The sequence below is a fragment of the Sus scrofa genome, chromosome 3, assembly GCF_000003025.6.
Source record: "Sus scrofa isolate TJ Tabasco breed Duroc chromosome 3, Sscrofa11.1, whole genome shotgun sequence".
Classification (NCBI taxonomy): domain Eukaryota; kingdom Metazoa; phylum Chordata; class Mammalia; order Artiodactyla; family Suidae; genus Sus; species Sus scrofa.
In genome coordinates, this window is record NC_010445.4 from 100,401,264 (window position 1) to 100,422,384 (window position 21,121).

Genomic DNA, 21,121 nt, shown 5'->3' on the forward strand with positions numbered 1-21,121 from the left:
AGGACTTCTAGAGTGTCTTTTTTATAACGACATCCCACAATTTTGCCTTGGACCAAGGGAGCAATTTCTCATCAAGAACTCAACAATAGGTACATGAACATATGACCAACTGCTCATCACCCAAAAGCAGCCAACTTAACAAAGCAGTCAATAGGCTGTTAAAGGTTCACAGCTAAAGTGCCAGGTTGTGGACAGCCCTATGGAGTTGAGGCTTTCTTGTCCAAAATGTGGCATTTGTATTTGACCAATAATGCTTTGTTCCCAATACATAGAATATAGGAGCCTGGGAACCAAGGAGTAAAAGCAGAACTGGCCCCTTTCCTCATCACTCCTGGTGACCTACTTTCTCATCCTACTTCCTAATTTGAGATGGGGATAGAGAAAAAATGAGCAATGTGAGGAATAAGGTTTTCCATTATTGAACACAAACTAATTCCAATGAATTTATCAACTATAATACTAAAGGTCACTAGCTTCCTCATGCTACTGGACAAAGAGTCATCCATTGGTAAGAGTGATGGATCTCAACAACCATGAGGAGCTGGGGTAACTGACAACCAAAGGATGAAGGAAGGATTAAGTCTAGAAGCAGAGGATTCCCTGGAACATCCCTTGATGCTTCTTGTGTCAGTAATTAACCGTGAACAGACAACTGTAGCAACCGCAGCCTGACATAAGCAAAGCATAGAAAACCTTAAGGATGAAAGGTTTGAGTCACCTTACTGGGTAAGCACACCAGACCTATTGAAATATTGGCCACAGGTAGATGAATTCTAGAAGAGATCGAGGAGGGAAATGATAAGTATCAATTAGCAACTGTAGTTTGCGTCATAAACCTTTTTGTCCAAATCTTTTCAGTTGAGCTGGCCATTGCCTTGGAAGATCCTCTGACTGGCCTTGTGCCTCCTCATCCCGAGGGCACCATTTCATAACGTAGGAGCCCAGACAATGTCTCTCCTCATAATTTTATCATGTACTTCTTGCCTCCTTCCCAGGGTTCACTGCTAATACTGAGATGGGATGTGCCGCAGAGCCCACATATACACATCCCAGGTATTCAGAGGAATTAACACCCATGTGGTTAACTTTTGATCAAGGGCAGACAGGAGCCAGTGGATGAATTATTATAACTTCCTCCCTTAGACATACCTTGCAGACCAGTCATTTACACAATCTCTGAGAAGATCATCCCACAAGTCTGAGCTCTCAGTTGCTCTAGACACCAAGTGGTGATGCATCTTTGTATTGGCTTTCCTCCCTTTCCTGACTCATTTTCACTTTCCTTCCCCTCATATTCCCTGGGATTGTGCTCCCTAATAAAGAAGTAGCACAGGAGCCTCTGCCTCAGGCTTTGATTCCTAAGGAAATCAGGATAAGATAGAAAATAGTCAACAGGCACAGGCATAGTATTAACACCAGGGGAGAGAAAACTGTGCAGTAGTAGAAAGGCTTCTAGATGTGGAAGGTCACAGCCCACTCTTCCCAGAACATGGGAGTCTTCATGAACAACCCAGGACCCTGCTTAAAGGCCAAGATTAAGGCAAAGAGTAGCCCTGTGGTAAACAAATAGATATTCCCATAATCCCTTTCTTCAGCCTTAGGACATATCTTTCCTGTTTTGATGGTGCTGACCCCACTGTCAGGCCCAAGGATGGTCATGAGATCAAGCCTGGCCCATCAAAAGTTCCCTTTTGATTGTTTCAGGAATTAGTCTCTGACTGGACCCAAGCCAGTCAGAATCATCTCTGAGATCTTTCTAGTAGTTCTATAAGAAAAAATGCTTTTGGAGATCCTGCTGTGGCTCAGTGGTCATGAACATGGTCCACTAGAATCTGGGTCCGATCCCTGGTCTCGCTCAGTGGCTTAAGGATCCAGCATTGCCGTGAGCCATGGTGTAAGTCGCAGACATGGCTCAGATCTGGGGTGGCTGTGGCTGTGGCTGGCAGCTACATCTCAAATTCAACCCCTAGCCTGGGAACCTCCAAATGCTCTGGCTGTGGCCTAAAAAGAAAAAAAGAAAGAAAGATGGAGTTCCCATCCTGGCACAGTGGAAACAAATCCAACTAGGAACCATGAGGTTTCAGGTGCGATCCCTGGCTTTGCTCAGTGGGTTAAGAATTCAGCATTGCCTTGAGCTGTGGTGTATGTCACAGACGCAGCTCAGATCTGGCTTTGCTGTGGCTCTGGCACAGACCAGCAGCAATAGCTCCGATTAGACCCCTAGCCTGGGAACCTTCATATGCTGCAGGTGTGAAGAAAGAAAGAAAGAAAAGAAAAGAAAAAAAGAAATGGAAGGAAGAAAGAAATGAAAGAAAAAATGCTTTCTTTTTGCTGGGGCACTGAAGCTGGCAGGATATCAGTCTTGAGTTTCTAGTGGTCTTCTATTGATGCCACACAGAATCTGTCCAATACGGCAGCCGATAAAAAATAAAATAAACAAAACCAGAATTTAGAGCTGCAAAAAAAGACATTCATTAGCTGACACAACTGCCATGGGCCCAGGAAGGACCATCTAGAAATCAGCACACATGAGCTTCTAGGAAAGAAAACGGGATTTTTATTATCACAGCATTGGAGCAATGTATTGGGCCATTATAAGCCAAGATTTGAAGCATGTCAAAATACCATTAAAGCTAGTTTAAGCATAATAGGCCAAAAGGTAGGGCTGACTTCACACATTACTGGATCTGGGGGATCCAAATACTGTAACCATGACTATCTCTATTTTCAGCACTAAGCTCTGCTTTTTTTTCTCTTGGCTTCACTATTGGGCAGAGCAGCCATGACCTTTAGGCTCAGTGTGACCATGGTAACTGTAGGAACTGGTGGTTCCAGCAGGCAGGGAGCAGGAGAGGGAGTTGTGATGAGGCCACTCCAAGAAGGGGAGCACTGGGAGCAGAGCTAATAACCACAGCCAAGAGAAGAGATGCACCTCCCCCACAACCCCCTCCTGATTTGGTGGAGGTTGTAAGGAAAAGTCAGGCAGAAATCAACGCTGGAGTCCTAGGGATCATCCTAGAAAGAAGTCAGTGAGAAAGATTGTGCTCTTTTTTGGCACTTTTTTTCCTGTTTCTGCCTTAGTCCTAATGTAAGTATGAACTAGATCGAATGTGAAGCAGATGACATTTGACAGTCACAAGATAGTATTTCCTCTTCTCGTTACCACAATAATATCCCCTGCACACCATTTGGATTTATCACTCTGCCCAGCATTCCAACAGCTGAGTCATGAGAAGTGACAGACTGAGAAATAAAAAAATAAAAAACCAAGAAAGAACAAAGTTAACGTAAACATCAAACTTCAAAAGCTGAGCATATGTGAAATTTAGTTTTGTAATTAAATAAAACTTCTGACAAAGTTAATTTCATACCTTCCAAGACATACATAGACAGCATTCTTACAATGCCTAAGAATTAAGCATGTAGATAGTGCTTCAAAAGGAACGATTTGCTATTGTTGCATTTTTCATAACATTGAATCAAATACTTCTGGGTCAGTTGAAAGATGGGGGGAAAAAACACACATGGTTCCCTTTATCTGCTCCCACCAGAGAAGCAATGCTGGGAGGAGTTAATCACGACCCCAAGGACCCCTACCCTTTGTCTGGAATTTAGACTTCCCACCCCTCTAATAATCACTGCCAAGACAGTGGTCAGCTGGTGGCTTCTGGAACAGCTGGAACCTCCATTCAGGCACATATGACAACTTCAGCGGCAGATGCCCTGTGATTAATCTAAGTGATTCCAGGGCAGCTCCTTGTATCTTTTAGAGAACACACAACATTAGGCAAAGGGATTTTGAAGTTGGCAAGAAACTCCCAAGATGTGTAACACAGCACTTTGGCCAAAATAAGGGGTGTCATGTCACCAATTCTTTTTTGGCTTTCTAGAAGATTTTAGCATACTTTGAGCTCGAAGAAGGAAGAGGACTAAAGGCTGAACTGGGAGCCTTCCAGAAAAGACAGCAAAACTACAGCAAGATAAATGAAGATACTACTAATAGTTATTTGGAAGGAAATGTGATGCTTTGGTCTGGTTAAAAAAAAAAAAAAAAAAAAAAAAAAAAAAAGCAAAGCAAAGCAGAAGTTCTCTTGTGGCTCAGTAGGTTAAGGATCCAGCATTGTTGCTGCTGCAGTATGGGTTCAGTCCCTGGCGCAGGAACTCCCATATGCCACCAGCATAGGGGGGGAAAAAAAAAAAAAAAAAGCAGGTAATATTCTAAAAGTCAAAATCTTTGCACTTACCCAGACACCCAATCCCCTTGCATGCCTCTCACCACCACACTACTATGTCTCTACCCAGGATGGCGCTGTGCTAGCTGAGGGCATAAAACGGTGAGGACCTCACCTGTCTATAATCAGGAAAGCCCAGGGTATGCAGAAAGCTGTGAGAAGGGCTAAGCCAGATTCTGGGGGTTAGAAAAACTTCCTTCAGAGAGCGCTATCTCAGCTGCAAACAAAAAAAAACAAGTTTAGATAATGTGGAGAATAGTGTTCCAGGCAGAGAGATGACACATGTTAAACCTGGAGAGGGTAAGCTGACCGAAAGAAGTTCAGGAGAGTTCATTCACTGGGGGGCAAGGGGTAGGTAGGGATGAGAGAATGAGAATGAGATGACAGTGATGGGAGGGGGACAGAGGCCAGATCCTGCAGGGTCCTACAAGTCAGGCTTAGGTGTTGGCCATTTACCCTAAGAAAATGGCAAGACACCAGGGAGATTTAACCGAGGGAGGAATCTGTACGTAAGAGTTTAAGAATCTCTATCATCCCAGTATCTAGTACAGTGCCTCACTCTTAGGAGGGGTGTGATAAATGCACGGGTGAGGGGGTTTGGCAAGGGCAGAAGAGATGACTAACCAATAAAAAAATGAGTTTTAGAGACTGCTAGAATTATTACTGTGTTTATAAATATTTTCTAAGTGTACACTATAAAATCATCAACTATCATTAGGTCATAGTCACAGAACACATGTTTAGGATGCCAATATTCACCCTAAATATTAAAAACAAAACCATAAATTATTTCATGAGTGTTTCCTTATAGCATTAAAAAAAAAAAAAACCTATCAGATTTATGCAAACACTAAGGGGAATAGGTGGACAGAGCGTTCTGGAACCTGAGGTGTGGAGAGACGGCATAACTGTGAAGGACATGAGTTCTGGCTTTTGTTCTACCAATATTCAAAATCCCAGATCCTAACAAGCTTCCCAGATGTGGAACATTGTCCAAGGTTCTAGTATTTCTGTACCTCAGCTTCCTCATTTAGCCAATGGAAATGGTATCAATTAACTCCTAAGTCTATTGTAGGCATTGGGTCACAGAGTCCCTATAAAGCAACACACCATGCCTGACAGGGTGACTGCTCTGTAATGCTTCACTGCTCTCATGAAAGAGGAAGGCTTTAAAGGACAATATTATCAACACTTTAGAGACAGCATGGAATTCTCAAGGGTTGGAGGCTGCAGAATAAAATTTAGAAAGGAGGATACCAGAGAACTCTGACCTACTCTGAAGTTTCATCCAGAGTTAGGCCCACCTCCTTTCTTGAGAATTTAGAAGAGGGACGAAGTTCTGGTTCAAGTTCCTTCCTTCACTCATTCATTCTACAAGAATTTCTTGAGCACCCGTATACTAGGCACTGCTCTAGGAGCTAGAGATTCAACAAAGAAAAAAAAAAAAAAACAGATCAGAAGCAACAAAAGGAAAACCAGGGAAATGAAAGGTGAAAAACCATGACAAAGAAGGTTTGTACCCATAAGAAAAGAAATGGAGTGCTTTAGGCTGGGGTTCTCCAGTCATTTTGTAAAAGATGAACTGATTTCTCATTTTTCTAAGCCTAGAGATAAAATGCTAACAGTAAAGCCCTGAGCAAAGTGGACACACTGACAAGCAGAGGATGGAAAAGGCCATGGCCCAGAGATGTAGCAGGTACACCTGAGCACAGCAGCAGGTCCTGATATACTGGCTAAAGTCTCAGTGTGAGCAGAGACTGTGGGGACTTCCTGAAGAATCTTCAAAAATTGAGAATTAGAGAATGTAGATCGCACATGGAAATTTTTAAATAATTTTTCGTTTCGTTTAAGGCCAGCAGTAAAGTTCGAGGGAAAGGGAGGGAAGGCGCAGTAACTGTCCACGAGATGGGGGCAGAGGTGAGAAGGAAGGAGCAGCAGCATCTGCTTCAAAGGTGCTAGAGAATTCAGAAGCCTGTGTGAAGGATTTAGGGTTGGTGGGAACGTACATGAGTGGGAGCAGACTAGACACAAAAGGGAGCAAAACACATAGGATGCCATCTCATTAAAAAGAGATGGGAAAGAAGTCATTAAGAATTATAATTCACATCTGTTGCTCCATAAAGGTTTAGAAGAACATAGCAAAAGAATAAAGGATATCTTGTATTAAAAAGTGAAGGTGAAAACTATAAACTATCTGTTTTTTAAATGTAACCAGGATGGTCCATCTCTCTCATGTATCTTCATTCCTCAAATTACAGTATCTGAGATCCTTATTCCATTTGACTGGATAAGTCATGCCAGGCATTCTGGACTCCCTGAGAAATGCCTGTGTGCTCTTCAAGTCTCTCTTGATTGTCCCCTGGCTCCAGGCTCCTGTGAACCATCACTTGCTCTAGCATGTATGACCCTGCCTGTCATTGGAGGTCCCCATCAGGCCACTCCTCTCCTTTAGGTTGCTTTGTCTAAAGCCTGGTAAGATGCTTCCTCAAGTCCCAGTTTACACAGGTCAAATAAACCATATGTTCTCACTGTTTGGGGGATAATGGAGAGACTGAAGAAAAGGAAGTAAGGCAGTAAGATTGAAACCCCTTTTACATACAGTGCCTGCAAAACCTAGAAACCAAGGCCCAGTACTAATTTCAAGAGATCCCTAAGTTTACCTCTCCCTTCTAGACCATGTTTTAGAAACCTGATTATGAACCACACATAGACTCTAGTGCAATGTCCTTAAACATATGCCTTTATTATTTATTTATTTATTTTTGCTTTTTAGGGCCGCACTTGTGTTATATGGAAGTTCCCAAATCAGAGCTGCATCTTCCAGCCTATGCCACAGCCACGTGAGAGCCAAACCACATCTGTGATCTATACACCCCAGCTCACTGGCAACACTGGATCCTTAACCCAATGAGCAAAACTAGGGATCAAACCCACATCCTCATGGATATTAGTCAGGTTCATTACCACTGAAACACAACGGTAACTCCCATATGCTCATTTTTAATAAAACAAGTTCCTAATCCCAGTACCTCTCTGGTTCCTAAGGCCCACAGAGTCAAAGGAGTTTAATTCCTCACTCCCCAGTATTCATTCCTGACTTTAGACCTGCCTCCCCTTTCAAAAGAAAACTTCCAAGGTAAGGTCCTGCTCTGTGGCCTTTCTTAGAATGAGCCCATAAATACACAAGAGCTGGTGCAGTTTCTAAAGTCTGGATGTTCACTCTTTTTTTTTTTTTTTTTTTTTTTTTTTGCAGTTCCCTGTGTTATACAATACATCCTTGCTGTTCATCTATTTTATACAGAGTAGTGTGTATCTCTTAGTCCCATACTCCTATCTTCTTCCTCCCTACTGGTAACCACCCAAGTTAGTTTTCATCTCTCTGAGTCTCTAACCCTTAACTACTTTAAAGTTCTTTGGTGCCAGAAAGTCACTAATGGATCGGTTGTTACTCAAACTGCATAGGCTCCCTATATCTAAATTCCTATTACAGAAATTGTATATGTGAATTTTCCATAAATTTGTGTATCAACCTTGGGCATCCAATTAAATTTAACTTGAATATACATTTATTTTCACTTCTTACCAATTTCACTAAAGTCAGTGAATTCATTTCAAAAGGCAGGGAAAATTCCATAGGCTCAGGAACTCTTGGGAGGTACCAAGTGCCCCTGAGGTCATGAGAATTCAGTGAAAATCCACATGCTAAATATGAAATCTCTAGTACTTTTCCCAGTTTAACTCCCAGAAGACAAAGCAGCCAGGCATATGTTCCTCAGCCAGGACATTGGAGAATTATCCCTAGAAAAATTTTCAACTTAAGGGAAAGATCTAAATACATTGATGTTTTGCATCCATCATTCCACAAGGAAATAGCTAATCACACTTGATCCACAAAAGTGAATAAGTCCCATAATTACGTGAGACTTTCTAAAGAGCGTTTCAATGTCCCACTCCCCAAATGCAAAGCCAAAGATCACCAGATACTTAATAAATACTTCTAAAATGAAGACAGGTTCCAAAACAAAAAGAAAAGATACAAGGAAGAGTCAGAGATAATGCAAAGAAGAGACTATTTGAAAATAACTATTAACTACCATGCTCCAAGATAAGATTTTTGGAAACATTACAAAAATAAGGTGCCTTGAGGTGACACTGGCATCATGCTTGTAAAAAAAAAAAAATCCCTCATTTTTGTCCCCTTCCAAATACACCCCCCCAAAATTCAGTATTCATCCACTGACAAAAGTACCTTTGAGGAATCTGTGGGGCCCAGCACCATAAGCCAAGAGACCCAGGAAAACTCACCTACTCACAAATCAGGTAACAGGTAGATGGACCTCAGTATTACTGTGGACCTTGCAGTAGCCCATGACGCAGTTTCACACCTTCTCAACTGTTGTCCAAGAACCCCTTGAAAACACTGTCTTAAACACACACCCATGGATAAGAGATTCTTTGTAGAAGTCCAAGTTTCCAGAGAAGTTCCAGCACGCCACTGAGGAAAAAAAAATAAGAATTTGGATGCATTGAAGTGGGTCAGAAGTACAGCTTGACTCTATTTGCATCACCCCTTCTCCAAGGTGGCACAGCTTAGGGCCAAGAGAGAGTTTCTGCTGCCTGTGATTGCTCCAGCAAGGGAAAGGGAGAGTTGTGTGAGCAAGCAACAGGGTTCCCCAGCCATGCAGGATGCTGACAAAGAGGTTAATTTCTCTTATCCCATATGGAATAATAATTATGAGCTATATGACTGGGACGTAAGAGGGGCCAGAAGAGACTGGCAAAATGGAAGATGTGTCTCTTGAAGAGCATTCAAGGAACTAACTCCATCAGGAAATCCAACAAGAATTCTACCCATGAGCCACTGGGAATTTCTCACCCACAGATGTCCCCATCTGGCCGATGGGCATCCCACGGAAATTTGCATGTCTCACTCACACACCCTCCCATCCTGTGGCTGGCTTCCTATGCATGCTCACAACAGTAGCAGCAAGAACAACCTTTGGCAAACAGCTGATGAGCATGCACAAAAAACCAGTCTGTATCTATCAGATACAGAAAGACCACAGATTTGAACTTCAGTGCCTCCTTTGGTAAAACAAAAAAGATATGCCATTCACCCTGCCTGGTATGTTGCAGAATCTGGATAAATCATAAAAGCTTAAGAATTATGCAAAAATAGAAAACATGGAGCAGTTTAACCCATAAAGGGTCAGATAACTCAGAATCTCCAACAAGACTGTGGAAATGTAATCATTTCTCTCGAGAAAGCAGCTTCAAGGACTAGATGAGGTTACTACTACATCAAGTTCAAGCAGTAACGGAAAACTTCAAAGAACATGAAAAAAAAATAGAGGAAACATGACACCAAAGGATCATGATGATTTTCTGGTGACCTAAAGACATAGAGATCTGTGACTTAATCATTAAGAATTAAAAAAAAAAAAAAAAGCCGTTTAAAAAAAAACTCGGGCATTTCCATCATGGTGCCAACAGAAATGAATCCAACTAGGAACCATGAGGTTGCAGGTTTGATCCCTGGCCCCACTTCGTGGGTTAAGAATCTGGCATTGCCATGAGCTGTGGTGTAGGTTGCAGACATAGCTCAGCTCCTGTGTTGCTGTGGCACAGGGCAGCAGCTGTAGCTCTGACCCAACCCTTAGCCTGGGAAAAAGCAAAAAACAAAAACAAAAAAAAACTCAATGAGCCACAAAAAAACAGAGATAATTTAACAAAATCAGGAAAGTAATATGTAAGCAAAACAAGAGACATTATATAAGAAGAACTAAACAGAAATTCTAGAGCTAAGAATACAATGATGGAATAAATATAATAGGGGGCATCAACAGAAGAATGGATCAAGCCAAAAAAAATAATCTGTGAGATAAAAGACAGGAACTTTGAAATCATCCAGTCAGAGGTGAACAAAAATAAAAGAATGATAAGAGTGAAGGAAGCCTATGTGATCTATGGTTTACCATCTAAAGTTATTACATTTGAATTATTTCAGTTCCCAAGGAGGGAGGAAGAAACAGAAAGCCTATTTAAAGAAATAATGTCAGGAGTTCTCATCATGGCTCAGTGGTGATGAACCCAACTAGTATCCACAAGGATGCGGATTCAGTCACTGGCCTCGCTCAGTGGGTTGAGGGTCCAGCAATGCCAAAAGCTGTGGTGTAGGTCATAGACACAACTTGGATCCCATGTTGCCATTGCTGTTGCTGTGGCTCTGGCTTAGGCCAGCAGCTATAGCTCAATTCAACCCCTAACCTGGGAACCTCCATATGCTGCAGGTGTGGCCCTAATAATGTCAGAGAACTTCCCAAATCTGGAGAAAGCTTTGAACATCCAAGTTAAGCTGATAGATCACCAAATAACAATCAACCTAAAGAGACACTCTCCAAGAAACCTTACAATAAAAGGCCAAAAATCAAAACCAAAATGAAACTTAAAAGCATGTAATTTATAAGGAAATCTCCAGTAAGGCTAGAAAAAGATTTCTCAGCAAAAAACTTACAGGTCAGAGGAGAATGGGATGGTATATATTCAAATGCTAAAAGAAATAACTGCCAACCAAGAATACTTTACCCAGCAAAGCCTTCTTTCATAACTGAAGAGACAAAGGCTGTCTAGGACAAACAAAAGCTGAGGTAGTTCACCACACTCCCAATACTAAAAGATTTGAAAAGTGAAATAGACAAAAAAAACAATAGGGAATTGAATTCCCCACTTTAAACAATGGATAAATTGAGCATTCATTAAAAAAATTTGGTCTTGAGCCATTCTTTAGGCCAAATGGACCTAATAGACATATATAGAATATTCTATTCAATATCAAGACTATACATTCTACCTAAGCACACACAGATCCTTCTCCAGGATAGTTCATATAACAAGGATAGGATGAACAAGTCTTAGCAAATTTAAGAAGATGGAAATCATATGAAGTATTATCTTTTCCCACCACAGTGACATAAAACTAGGTATTATTAGCAGGAATAAAACTGGAAAATTCACAAATATATGGTTGTTCATATTCCTGAACAACCCATGGGTCAAAGAAGAAATGCTTATCAAAAATAGCTTGAAATAAATAAAAAATGGAAATACAACATACCAAAACCTATGAAATGCAACAAAGGTAGTTCTAAGAGTTTGTAGTGATAATTACCTACATTGAGAAAAAAAGAACTCAAAACAACCTAACTTCGTACCTCGAAGAACAGGAAAATCAAGAGCAAAGACCAACATTAGCAAAAGGAAGCAAATAAAGAACAGAGCAGAAATAAATAAACACCAGAAAAACAGTAGAAAAGATCCATAAAACTACAACCTTCTTTCTTGAAAAGATACAAAATTGAACAATCTTTAGTTAAACTAGGGGGAAAAAAGAAAGACCAAATCAGTAAAATCAGAAATGAAAGAGGAGACTTTGCCACTGATACCATACAAAGGGTCACAAAAGACTAGTATTAAAAATTATATTCCAACAAATTGGATAACAGAAGAAATAGATAAATTTCTAGAAACATACAGTCTACCAATACTGAATCATAAAGAAATAGAAAACTTGAACATACCAATAATGAGTAAGGAAAGTGAATCAGGATTTAAAACTTCCTAACAAATAGAAGTCCAGGACCAGATGGTTTAACTGGTGAAATTCTACCAAATATTTGAAGAATTAACATCAATCCCTCTCAAATTCTTCCTAAGAACTGAAGCAGAGTATATACTCAATTTCAATTTATGAGGCCACTATTACCGTGATAACAAAACCAGATAAGGATATTACAGGGAAAAAAAAAAAAACCTACAGACTTAGATCCCTGGTGAATACAGATGCAAAAAATTCTCGAAATGTTATCAAACCAAGTTCAGCAGTACATTAACAGAATCATACATCATGATCATGGAAGATTTATCCCTGAGATTCAAGGATGGTTCAACATTTACATATCAATAAATGTGATATTGGCATAGAAGGAATTATATCTGAACACAATCAAGGCCATATATGACAAACCTACAGCTAACATTATACTCAAGGTTGAAAACTTTTTCTCTAAAATCAAGAATAAGACAAATATACCCAACTCTTGTCACTGTCATTCAACACAGTATAGTCAGCCCTTCATATCTGTGGGTTTCACATCCACAGACTGAACCAACCATAGATCGAAAATATTTGGGGAGTTCCTGTCATGGCTCAGTGGTTAACATATCTGACCTGGAACCATGAGGTCGTGGGTTTGATCCCTGGCCTTGCTTAGTGGGTTAAAGATCCAGCGTTGCCATAAGCTGTGGTGTAGGTTGCAGATGCAGCTCAGATCCCACGTTGCTGTGGCTCTGGTATAGGCCTGCAGCTACAGCTCCCATTAGACCTCCAGCCTGGGAACCTCCATATGCTGTGGGAGCAGCCCTAGAAAAGCCAAAAAGACAAAAAAAAAAGGAAAAAAAATTCCAGAAAGTTCAAAAAAGCAAATCTTTTATTTACAGTACACTGGAAAATATTTAGAGCATTTACATTGTTTTACATAGCATATACATTGTATTAGGTAATATGAGTAATCTAGGGATGATTTAAAATATATGGGACAATGTACAAAAAAGATATAAGCAATTATACCATTTTATATAAAGTAGTTGAACATCCATAGATTTTGGTGTCTGCAGGGCTCCTAAAACCAATACCCCTCATGGGTACTGAGGGATGCCTGGAAGTTCTAGTCACAGCAATCGGGCAATGAAAAGAAATAAAAGGCACCCAAATCAAAAATGAAGAAATGAAATTGTCTTTGTCTGCAAATGACATCTTTTATATAGAAAATTCTAAAGACTCCACAAAAATAACTGTTAGAACTAATCAAAAATTCAGTGAAGTTGCAGGATACAAAATTAACATGCAGAAATTAGTTGCATTTCTATATACTAAAAAAAATCTGAAAAAGAAATAAAACAACTCCATTCACAATAGCATCAAAGCAAAAACTACTTAGGAATGGATTTAATCATTGCAGTGAAAGATCTATAAACAGAAAATTACAAAATTGTGATGAAAGAAATTGAAGACACAGACAAATGGAAAAATATCTTGTGTTCATGAATCAGAAGAATTATTATTAGTATGTCCATACTACCCAAAGTCATCTATAGAGTCCATGCAATTCCTACCAAAATTCCTATCAATTCCTATCAAATTTCCAATGAAATAGAGAAAAAAACCCTAGAGTTTGTATGGAAACAAACAAAAAAGAAATTCTGAATACCCAAAGGAATCATAAGGAAGAATAAAGCTGGCAGCATCACAATTTCTGATTTCAAACTATACTATAAAGCTATAGTAAAAAGAGTATGACACAGGCATAAAAATAGATACACAGATCAATGCAATCAGAACTCTAACATGTACAGTCAACTAATATTTGATAAGGGGGTACAGAATATTCAGTGGCAAAAAGACAGTCTCTTCAATAAGTTGTGTTGGCACCCCAATATTCACTGCAGCATGATTTACAATAGCCAAGACATGAAAGCAACATAAATGTCCATCGACAGAGGAATGAATAAAGAAGATGTGTTACATATATGCAATGGAATATTATTCAGCCATAAAAAAGAATGAAATAATGCTGTTTGCAGCAGCATAGATGGACCTAGAGATTATCATACTGAGTGAAGTAAGTCAGAGAAAGACAAATATCATATAATATCACTTATATGTGGGATATAATAAAAATGAAACAAAAGAACTTATAAAACAGAAACTCATAGATTTCAAAACCAATCTTATGGTTACCACAGTCAAAACCATAGTTGAAACCATTGGGGGAGGGAAAAATTGGGAGGGTGGGAATAACATATACACACTACTCTATAAAATAAATGATTAATGAGAACCTCCTGTATAGCACAGGAAAATCTACTCAATAGTTGTAATAACCTATATGGGAAAAAAAGATACATTTATATGTATGACTGATTTACTTTACTGTATATCTGAAACTAATGTAACACTAAGTAAAACTATACTCCAATAAAATTAAATTTAAAAAAATAAAATAAATGATGTTAGGAAAACTGGATAATTAGGTGAAGAATGCAATTGGACTATTTATATAACTCTAAAAAATTAAAATGAAATGGGCTAAAGACTTGAAAACATAGGGAAACCACTCTCTGACATTGGCAATGATTTTTTGGATATGACACCAAACGCATAAGCAACAGAGGAAAAAATAAGTGGGTTTACATCAAACTAAAAAGTTTTGCACAGCAAAACAATCTATAAAATGAAAAGGCAACCTATATAATGGGAGTAAACATTTGCCAATCACATCTGATAATGTGTTAATACCCAAAATATGTGAAGCACTCTTATAAAGAGCACAAACACAATTTGATTATAAAATGGGCAGTAGAATTGAATAGTTTACCAAAGAAGACATACAACAGAAGCAGGTATACACATGAAAAGGTGCTCAATGTAACTAATGATCAAGGAAATACAAATCAAAACCACAATGAGATATCACCTCACACAAGATGGCTATCATATGAAAGACAAGAGATAACAAATATTAATGAGGATGTGAAGAAAATATTGGTGGGAATATAAATTTTAGAGCCATTACAGAAAACAGTATAAGTTTTCTTCAAAAAATTGAAAATAAAGCTACCATATGATCCAGCAATCTCACAATTGAGCATATATCCAAAGGAAATGAAAACAAGGTCTTGAAGAGATATCTGCACTCCATGTTTAATGCAGTATTATCCACAGAAACCAAAATATGGAAACAACCTAAGTGTCCATCAGTAGATGAAAGGGGAGTTCCTATTGTGGCAGAGAGGAAATGAACCAGACTAGCATCCATAAGGATGCGGGTTTGATTCCTGGCCTTGTTCAGTGGGTTGGGGATCCAGCATTTGCCATGAGCTGTGGTGTAAGTCGCAGATGTGGCTTGGATCCCATGTTGCTATGGCCAGCAGCTGTAACTCTGATTTGATCCCTAGCCTAGGAACTTCCATATGCTCCAGGTGTGGCCCCAAAAAAAGCAAAAAACAAAAAAAACAAAACCCCAAGTACTGTGTAATCTCACTGATACATGGAATCTAAAAATGCCAAACTCATGGAAATAGAGTGATAGTTACCAGGGTCTAGGTGGCAAAAAAAAAAAAAAAAAAAAAAAAAAAAAAAAAAAAAAAACATGGGGAAACTGTTGGTCAAAGACAATAAACTTCTGGCTGTAAGATGATTAAGTTCTGGTGATCTAATGTACACCATGGTGATTGTAGTTAGCAATACTGTATTATATACTTGAAAGTTGCTAAGGCAGTAGATCTTAAATGTTCTCTCCACAAAAAGAAAATGGTAATTATGTGATGTGATGGAGGTATTAGCTAATGCTATGGTGGTAATCACTTTGCAATATGTAAGTGTCAAATCTAGGAGTTCCCATCATGGCTCAGTGGTTGACAAATCCGACTAGGAACCATGAGGTTGAGGATTCAAATCCTGGCCTTGCTCAGTGGGTTAAGGATCCGGCATTGCTGTGAGCTGTGGTATAGGTTGCAGACACGTCTCGGATCCTGCGTTGCTGTGGCTGTGGCGTAGGCCAGTGGCTACAGCTCCGATTAGACCCCTAGCCTGGGAACCTCCATGTGCCATGGGAGCGGCCCTAGAAAAGTCAAAAAGACAAAAAAAAAATCAAAGTGCACAATATAAATTGTATTTTTGTATCAGTTAAATCAATTTTGTATCAATTGTATCTCAATAAAGCTGGAAAAAAATCACAGTGACAAAAGCTATGATCCAGTAAATATTAATGTGCAATTAAAAATGTAGAGTGCCAGAGTTCCCACCATGGCTCAGTAGGTTAAGAACCCAACAGAGTCTCCATGAGGATGTAGGTTCAAGCCCTGGCCTTGCTCAGTGGGTTAAGGATCCAGCATTGCCACAACCTGCTGCATAAATCACAGATATAGCTCAGATCCAGCATTGCTATGGCTGTGGCATAGCCCTACGGTTGCAGCTCCAATTCAGTCACTGGCCCAAGAACTTTCATATGCCACAGGTGAGGCCATAGAAAGGAAAAAAAATGTAGAGCACTAAATTGTGAACCTATTCCCAAGAAAGACTTCAGAAAGCAAAAATATTTTTAGAAGAAAAATATGAGGTGCTTTAAAACTAAAATGGAACAGGATGGAAAAAGAGATAGTTTATGCTCATTAGAAACACAATATATATCAAAATTCAACACTTCAGAAGATAACAGTTGTACTAACCTCCCAGGGAGACAAGTGGCAGCAGTAGTTTTGGGGTATAAGCCACTGGAACGAGGCCCCACAAGCTGCTCCCACTGGAGCTGTGCCACATCTGGCCCCACTCCAAAACTGAGCTTCCAGGGTGCCATATAAATCAAGTCCCTCCTAAATGGCCTGAAGCAGAGAGAATTTCCAGCTTTTGTCCCTCTTCTCACAGGGAGCCAAAGCATTCTAATAAACGGGACCATTTACTTCATCAGACTGACAGAAAACAGAATGCTGAATACCTCAATATTCAGTTCGGTCTGTACAGACACCTCCCTGAAGGAGGGAGGTGGGAAAAACCCTCAGAAATGTCCCACTTACTGTGTAACATGCACTGCAAAGCAAGGGGACATTTTCCCCTTTCATTTCCTGCTCCCACAGTCATTCCCAAAGAAATGATTAAAACATAGGAAAATGTGAGCCTTTGTCACCCATCACTGTTGAGTAATGATCACTTCAGTCATGAAGGAGTCTGCTCCGATAAGGAAACACACTGCCTGGAAAATGTAATGTTTCATATTCATGCATCTGTGCTCTTGCAAATGCTTTCTTGGCACCATCATATTTTATATGATTAATTTTCCACTAGATTTACAAAGGAATAAAATCTTCTTTATGAAAGCTTGACTTCTATTTTCTGAGAAACTCTGGACACCAAATGCTAAAAGCATGGCTTAGCTTTCAGCACAGAAAAAAAAAAATTTCTCCAGCTAAACATTTTTAGTTGGACATTATCTTTTCTAACTATATTTTATTAGATTTATTTAGCAAAAGTACACATTGGATATATGTTAATCTGAGTCTTCAGGCCTATTGTAGTCCTCCTAAACTTCTATATAGAAACGACATATTAGAACTCAGAGTTCTAGTTCTCCAGTCCATGACATACAGATCAAGCTACTCTACAACCATCAGAGTACAATTTCAAGAGTGTAAGTAGGAGAGCTCTGTAGGAGAAAGACATGATGTTGAACTGAGCTTGAGATCCATTCTCGGAATCATCCCTCTTTTCTGAATTTGGGTCAGGGTCATGGAAAAGTGATAGAACCTTCAGAGTCTTACGTCAAATGAAAAACCAGAAAGTAAGCTGTACATCATAAGTGCCATGCAATATGTCAGGAGGCTCCATATTTTGTCGACAGTAAACACTGCAGAATGACAACAACAACAAAAAAACACAGCTTCCTCTCACATCCCCCAACACACCCTGCCCTCACCAAACACTTCCACACATACACCCACAAAATTTGATTCATTGTATGTAGGATTGGGCCCAAGAATCAATCTCTTTTAAAAAAAATCTGTGATAACCAACTTAGATCTCCTTTCTAACTCATTTTTAAAGTCCCTTTCAAGGCTTTGGTACATAGAAAGAATGGCCTGTACTCTCCAGGGAGCTTGAAATATAGTTAGACACTTAAGACAGGACAGAACAATGTAAGTGTTGTATGTATGAGCTATGAGATTATCATCAATAACAAGAGTTCTAGGAATATAAAGTTTCAAAAGTTCATTTCTGGAAGAGGAAGACAATGAGATAAGTCTCAAAGATTTCTAGAATGTGTGAAGGTTACTTCAACATTCCTCTCTTAATAGAACTACTCAGAAAATCAGCAAGTATATAGAATAAATTAATAACACATTAACCAACAGGACCTAATAAACATTTACAGGTCACTCTACCCAAAACAGCAGCATACACATTCTTTTCAAGTACTGACAGAACATCTATCAAGATAGACCATACTCTGGGCCATAAAACAAAGCTCAACAAATTTAAAATAGTTGAAACCCTACTGAGTCAATACCTACCATGAAATCCAACTGAAAAATCAACAGATAACATGAAAATCTCAACGCTGGAAAATAAAACATTTTTAAGTAATCCATGAGTCACAGAGGAAGTCTCAAAGAAAATTCAAAATACATTGAAATGAATGAAAATGAAAATACAACATATAAGATTTTATGGGACACAACTAAAGCAATATTAAGAGGGAAATCTATAGCACTAAATGAATACGTTAGCAAAGTCTCAAATCAGTAATCTAAGTTCTTGCCTCAAGAACATAAAAAAGACCAAGATAAACTCAAAGCAGGCAGAGGTAAGGAAATAAACAAAAATCAATGAAATTGAAAGTAGAAAAATAATCATGAAATCAGTGGGGGAAAGCTGGTTCTTTGAAAAAGATCAATGCAACTGTCAAAACTCAAGGAAGACTGGCAAAGAAAGAGGAGACTAATTACCAATATTAGGAATGAAACATGTGGTATTACTATAGGCACTGAAAAATTCAAAAGGATATAAGGACATGCTAGTAACTTCTCTGCAAGCATGAAATTAACAACTTTAGATGAGCTGGACCACTTCCTCAAAAGCAATCACAATTCATCCAATGTGAAATACAAACTTGAATAACCTCATAACTATTCAAGATATTTAGTTATTATTTTAAAACTCCCAAAAGAGAACTTCCCAGGCCAAGATAGTTTCTCTGTACAATTCTACCCAACATTTAAAGAAGGGTTAATATTGATTCTACATTATCTATTCCAGAAAATAGAATAGGAAAGAACACACTTCCCTACTCATTTTATGCTCTGATACCAAAACCAAGCAATATTTTTAAATGCAAATATTCTCATTAATATAGACACAAAATTGCAAAAACAATTGATTAAGAATTATATGTTGATTTTACCTCAATTCTTAAGATTTTTATTTTAAAAAGGAATTATATGAGCATGATCAAGATGGCAGAGCAGTAAGACATGGGGTGCAGCTTCTTCCATAAACACATCAAAAAAAACCCATTTCCATGTAGAACAATTCACACAGAACATCTACTAAACACATGCAGAGAACCTTAAACCTCCAAAAACGACAAGAAACCCTCCACATAACTGGGCAGAACAAAAGGAAAAAGAAGAGAGAAAAAAAAAATGAACCAGGATGGAACCAGCACTCCTGAGAGGAATTGTGAAAGAGAAAAGGAATCAGCACCTTGGGAGGCCACCTAATTAATGGGGAGATCAGCCAAGTTGGAGAGGGAACCTCAAAGCCCCCCCAAAAAAGGCATAGTGACTGGACTGAGGGCAAAGCAAAGAGAGACCCACACAGACCATTGGTACAACTGCCCCCAGACACCACAGCCTGAGATGTTCTGGCAGGGGCTGAGTGCTAAGATTCAGGCTCCAAATGTCAGTTTCAGGGAGAGGACTAGGGGTAGCTGTGTGGAGACAGCCTGAGGGGGCTGAGGAGCAGAGCACCACAGCCAAGGGAGCAAGCCCAGGTCCACAGAAGAAGCAAGGTGCCATTGTTGGGGAGGGTGAGAGGAGAAAGGGTGGAACTGCCATAGGAGTATATTTCTCTGTGCACACATGGGCCCTCAGGTGGCAGGGCACCTCTTACACAGGCTGAAGGTGGCAAGGTGCCTCTTGTGTGGACTACAGGCAGCAGGAGCAAACTTCCACAGCCATCTCAGATCCTAGAGGTGGGCATGGCCCTGCATCATGAGGGGTCCATAAACTGGCACCTCCTGTGGCCCCAGTCACCTCAGGGGATCCCACAGAGGAGGGCACTGCAACTGAGCACCACCCATTGTTGCTCTCACTCCCCTGGGAATGCACACACCCTGCTGTTGCCACTGCCAAAGGCTCTGGGTACTGCCTATGGGTCACTGCCACTTCCCAGGGCCCTGCAACCAGGAACAGCCTGCACCACCTCCCCATGGGTCCTCGCCACCATAAAGGGCCCAGCAACCAAGCACTGGCTACAGGCCCTGCCCATTGCCTCCATCTCCTGGGAAGCACTGAATACTGGCACATGCCCTATCAAGGGGATAACAGTCTGAACACACTGAGGAAAAAGAGAGCAAGCACCAAGGCAAAAGGAACCCTCATGCCCAAGTAAATCAACAAATTATATGTGTGTGTGTGTGTGTGTGCACGCGCGCGCGCACACGCAGGAGGAGCACTCTCACATATAAATAGGCCTTCAAGACTACAGTTGTTGTTTTCCTTAAACTCAAAGAATAAGAAAAATATAAGCAAAATGAAGCTCAGGAACCATTCCCAGTTAAAAGAAAACAGGAGAACTCCCCTGAAGGAGCAAACAATGAAACAGACCTCTGCAATCTACAAGACAGTGACAGTGAAAATACTAAAGGAATTAAGACCAGATATGAAGGAATTAAGAGCCAATAGGAACGTTAAAGCAAATTGCTTTGAAAGGAACTAGAAAATATAAGGAGGAGCCAAGAAAAATTAGAAAATTCATTTGCAAAGATACAAGCTGAGTTAAAGGCATTAAAGAGCAGAATGATAATGCAGAGAAGCAAATAAGTGACTTGGAAGATAGAATAATGCAAATCACCCAATCAGGACAGCAGACAGAAAACCAAATGAAAATTTGAGAGCAATATAAGAGATCTATGGGATGTTACAAAATAGGCCAATCTATGCACAATGGGGATTCTAAAAGGAGAAGAAGAAGACAAGGGGACTGAAAACATGTTTGAAGAAATTATGGCTGAAAGCTTTCTAAAACTAAAGGAAACAGACATCAAGATATAGGAAGA

General features: G+C 39.7%; 1 long non-coding RNA gene across 2 annotated transcripts in view; it reads right to left on the reverse strand.

The window, feature by feature from the left end:
- The window catches only part of LOC106507388, a 159,367-nt gene that overhangs the window by 87,042 nt on the left and 51,204 nt on the right, over positions 1-21,121 (reverse strand). For both annotated transcript variants that reach the window (XR_002342757.1, XR_001303325.2), the window contains exon 2: positions 8,538-8,727. This is a non-coding gene — a long non-coding RNA (uncharacterized LOC106507388). The remainder of the gene's footprint in view (positions 1-8,537; positions 8,728-21,121) is intronic.